The 5,198-nt window shown below is 34.5% G+C and overlaps 1 long non-coding RNA gene across 1 annotated transcript; it reads right to left on the bottom strand.

The window, feature by feature from the left end:
• Positions 1–3,074: 3,074 nt before the first annotated feature.
• LOC141594293 (uncharacterized) lies at positions 3,075–4,583 on the bottom strand. The gene is made up of 3 exons (XR_012522102.1): positions 4,381–4,583; positions 3,418–3,495; positions 3,075–3,258 (listed from the first exon to the last, which is right to left on the bottom strand). It is a non-coding gene; the product is annotated as an uncharacterized LOC141594293 (long non-coding RNA).
• Positions 4,584–5,198: the final 615 nt, after the last annotated feature.

The following is a 5,198-nucleotide window of genomic DNA, read 5'->3' as shown; positions in this document are numbered from 1 at the left end:
ACTCCATCCACACACAATGCACTAGGTATATGTTTTGTAGAGTCTTGCAACAATTTGTCAAGATGATTAGCCTAGCACTTCTCACAAGTCCTAGCATATTAGGAAAGATTAGTTTTGAGCAACTTCTTATTCAACTAAGTATCTTTCCAAACTTCCTATTTCTCCTTTTGGCTTGAAAAGTTTAGGATTTTCATAAATCTTTACGTGTGTTCGGATTTTCTATAATATGTGCAACCTCTTGACACATAACAGAGTATTCTGTCAAACACCGAAATCGCTCATCGAATTCTTCTCGAGAATTCATGACGTTTCTATTATGGCTTACCAATGATTCATCATGCTCTTATGCATATGATTCATAATTGGACATGTGCATGATTATTCTAATGGCGGAAACATTATTAACTTTTAATCATGTCATCAACTATATTTAGGTTCAAGGAACGACCATGACTGCTAATGGCAATTCCATTTCATTTAGATGAATAACCTATGTTTCTCGTTGATTCGATGTGTATCTCTCAATACTTATCCAACATCTCTTGATGTAATTGGATTCATCATAGTCCATTTTCATCCAGAATTGAAAACTCAAATCTTCCTTTATGAAGGAAGGTATTAGCTCGTCATTCTTCAATGAGTGATGAGTTATAAATTTTTACAAGATGATTGCTCCCACTAAATTCCATGTCTTCACATGATAATTTCCAAACTCCCACTCAATTCCACATGTTTCGAAATTGACTTCTTAATCAAAACATTTCAAGAATTGAAATATAAATTCCATTGCCAAGTTATTAAGATAAAACCATATATGTTCCCATCATATCCTTTCAAAATACCTATTTTGAAGTGGTCTCATCTTAACCTTATGGAAAGAGATTTCAATCTCTAACTCATTCATGTCATAATGATGTGTGGCAATGTCATTTATTAAATATAAGTAATATCTAATACACGTCCTTCAAAATATCATTTTCGGAAGGAGGTTTAACCATTTCATTTTCATAATGAGGTTAAGTAATGACATTTGCGTGGTTAAAACTTAACTTAGCTATGGAGGATATCGGTATATCAATCCTTGCAATTTCTAGTCATAAATCTCGTTTATTTCCTAGGATGTAACTTTGATTCATTTAGGCTCTTAAGTAAATATAAATGTTGAAACTATTGGTCAAAATTCGTCATAAACTAGTCAAAACTCTTGTTTAAGACTTTACATTAGTCATTCTTCTTCCAAAACTCCCATTTGGTGTCCTCACGTAGTTATCTTAAGAATATGTTCTTTCGATTACTTCAGTTGGCCTCTTTAGTCATGTAGAACTAATTGAGACCATAGTGAAGGAAAAGTAGATCTATATACTTACATATTCATATATGTTATTAAATTAATTTGTCATAAAATTAATAAAGGTCTTATGCATGCAAACTAATTAGCAAAATAAAGAAGAAATCATGTTCTTACATTGTATTTTCGGTTCAAATGGGCACAAAAGAAATCTCCTTTTCTTTTGTTCTTGAGCTTTCCTTTTGGATGAACAAAGATCCAAGTGTAGGATCTCTCCCAAGGAATTATACCCAAGGCTTTCTCTTAATTAAAATTAATATTATAGATACTAGATAATATTAATTTTTGTAGAAAAATGACCCAAAATAATTTGGTATTTTGGCTCTCTAAAACCGGTTAGAGGAGAGGAGGAGGAAGAATATTTTTATCTTTCTAAAAACTTATTTTTTGATGAGTGAATGAATAAATTAGAATGATACACACTTATGCATGTAGTGTATATACAAAAATAAGACAAAAATCCTTTTGCCTTTTCTAGGGTGAAACCGGGTAGGAGGGAAGAAAGGGGGAAGAGAAAGACCAAATGCATGCTCTTGTTTGCCTTCACAATGCAAACTAGGGTTGCATGGCTAGGCTCTATTAAGAATGATTGTGTTTTCCACTTATTTAAACAACACAATTTCTAGCCTAATTCCCTCTTAATTTCGGTATACTCATAATATGTGATCCATATTATTTTTGTCAAATTTGACTTATGTCATATGTCATATGTGACATAAATTTGTTGTGTATTTTTAACATACTAGTTGGTTGCACGGCGCGCGATGCGCGCCGTCCCCCAAGTTATTCTAATCGTTTACGTTTCAAATGCGTAGTAGCGAATTTTGATTTGGTTTAGTTTTCTATACATTTAAAGTGGCGATCACAATGAAATTCTTGTCGTTACAATTTGTTGGTTGTTCGAATCGATTGCAAACAAGATCACATTCGTAAATATTTCGTATCTAACTTTGTTGGGAACCTGAATATAAGATCTTGTTCGGTTGTCTGTACACGTTGAGTGTCGATCACAATGAAACTCTTGTTGTTATATTACTTTGATGGTTGAATCAATTGCAAACAAAATTATAACTATTCGTAAATAATTTGTATTTAACTTTGCTGAGAACATGAATATTTGATATAACTACATTTTTGCTTAGATGGTTAATTGTTAAAGTATAAAATTACATAAAATACATAAGACATTATTATTATATTGTACTTTGCGAAGTAACGTAAACATCACATCTCCTCCTCTCCCTCTTCTCCTCGTCCGCCTCTTACCCTCTCTCCTTTCTCTTTAAGCCTCATCCAGTCATCCTCCTTCGCCTTTTTATCAGCCTCCTTATCCCCTTTCCTATTCGTCCTCCCCCTTTTATTACTGTGGCTCCCTGCCTTCTCTTCTGTCTCCTCCATCATTTTTCCTATGCTTCTTCCAAGAAAATGACATTTTGATTAAGATTGTCTCGACTAACTGATACATTAGTGAGAAGGAAACTTATAGGTTTAATACATTTTTCTATTTATTTTAATTCTTCATTTTAATCAGTTCTCTTCCTATTACTACTCCTAGTCCTCCTATTTCTCCTCATACTACTCGCCCTTCTCTCCTTACCCCTTACTACTCATCTTTCCCCAATTCATCTCTCTCTCGCAGTTTATCCTTGTCTCTTCAACGTTTTTCTTCAACGTTTTTGAGCCCTCAAACACTTTATCTCCTCCTCACTTTAGCCCTCAAACATTTAAGAACGAACAGCGGCAGGAATCAAACTAAGAGTACACGACAAAGCTAACTTACCTTAAGGGAAGCATAACGACCAAATGCTGCTCCGTTGGCATTTGGCTTGCTCATTATATTCAGCTTCCAATAAACTGTCCTTCAGCTGTCACCATTCAAATCTAATGGTGTAGCAGAAACTGTCCACTGACTGTTGTCATCAACAAACAAAAGATTGAGAATTAGGATATTAAAACAAGCTAATATTGCTAATTTAACCTACAACAATGTAAAATATGGATGACACTGAGCAAAGTTGTAACAAAAACAGCATAAGAGATACTTGGGGGTAAAAAAACACACAGATCACCTGATATATAGGGGCCATGCCATTTAGCGGAAATTGGCATGGCTCTATTCCAAATGACTCCATGTTTACAGTAAAAGGCTGCAAAAACAACATTAAAAACAATAACAGTAAGCATACAAATAACAGTAGAAGCGAACCCTGTCCAAAAATAAATATATACCAAGAAGCGAACCTTGCCTAGAAACAAGGATTCATTATTCACTATTTCGGTTTGGCAACTACCAGTTATCGTAAAACATAATTTTCCTCATGAGTGACCATGCCCAAAACAAATAATATACTCCCCCCGTCCCAATCATTTGTTTACCTTTGACTAAAATACCAAATGAGACAGAGGGAATACTTTCCAACTTTGTGAATTGCTCGACTACTAATGATTCAATGTTATTCAATGGCAAGTGCCAAGTGGGTCAGTTAGCCAAACAAAAATGTATGTCTACGATCTCCTCTATAAGATCGCTTGCAAATATCACATTTGTTTAGGTATCAAATTGCAATAAATAACTGAATCACATTTGATAAAACTAAGTGGAAACTGATTAGTGTGACTTCTCCACAATCTCATCTAAGCTCTGTAGAACAGGATTGCGTTGAATTAGAAGCACGCTCTAATTTAATGCGAAGAAGGTGATAAACTAAGAGCTCATCACACAGGTACCAGTTTCCACTGGTTGATGAAATGACTACTTAGCTTATTTACTATTAGCTTTGAACACCAAAAGAATAGACAACGCCACCACTTTCAACCACCATTGGCGCTGTCATCTGGAACTTCGACCTCCAATACCTCGCCAGTTAGTCAGTACCACTAAATGGATAGTACCCAAAGGATGAATAGTTGAAAGCAACTACCCTAAAAGGGTAGTTGAAACCAACTACCCTCAAATCGGCAACATTCAAACCAACTACCCTAAAATTGAATAAAACCACCTAAAATTGAACAAAACCATTTTGATTTCATACCTTTAGAAATTAAAATTCGATGGTTCCCACAGCTGAGTTGTTTAAAATCAGCAAGATATCAATAATTGATAGAATAATTGAAAGATGAAGAAACAATTGCTATTTGCTAGAGGAAATAAATGAAACATGAAGAGAGGAGAAAAGGAGAATGAATGGTTGAAGACTGAAAAGGGAAATGAGTGGTTGACAAAGGAAGAGAGTACAAAAGGGTGTAAGACAACCCAAATAAAATGTGGTAAAAACCCTCCGTGAAACAACTGGCCCAACCGACAAAAACCCCAACACATGCAAAGAGTTCAGCTGTTCATTAGGATATGTAAATCGATTAAGCAAGGCCCAAATCACCCGCCCAAAACAACCCGACCCAATTCCATAACACTATTCATTATAGAAGTTACTATTCATTAGTGAATAGTAACATGGGTGCTCTCATATTTTATAAAGGTGTTAGATAGATGAACCAAAACACCAACATCCTATGGTTGGACAATCAATTTGATTCGATCACTAATCCACTCATGTCAAACCTCAAATTTTCTCACAAACAATAATAATAGTTCCATAAAATCAACAAACAAACACATTCAACCCCTCAAACAGCAGGACAAAATCAGGTCAATCCTCTAAAAATTTGCTACAATACACTAACAATCAACCTAAAAACAACACTACACGTAAAAAAGATCACATCTTTAGCACAATGGGAAGATTATCATACTACCAACATAACAAAATTCAACAAACAACTTCAAATAATACAAACCCAAATCAAATATCCTAAATTTATCCAAAATCTATTAAAAAGCCGCAAACTTTAT

This window comes from Silene latifolia, chromosome 8 (genome assembly GCF_048544455.1).
Source record: "Silene latifolia isolate original U9 population chromosome 8, ASM4854445v1, whole genome shotgun sequence".
NCBI lineage: Eukaryota > Viridiplantae > Streptophyta > Magnoliopsida > Caryophyllales > Caryophyllaceae > Silene > Silene latifolia.
This window is presented reverse-complemented; position numbering and strand designations above follow the sequence as displayed.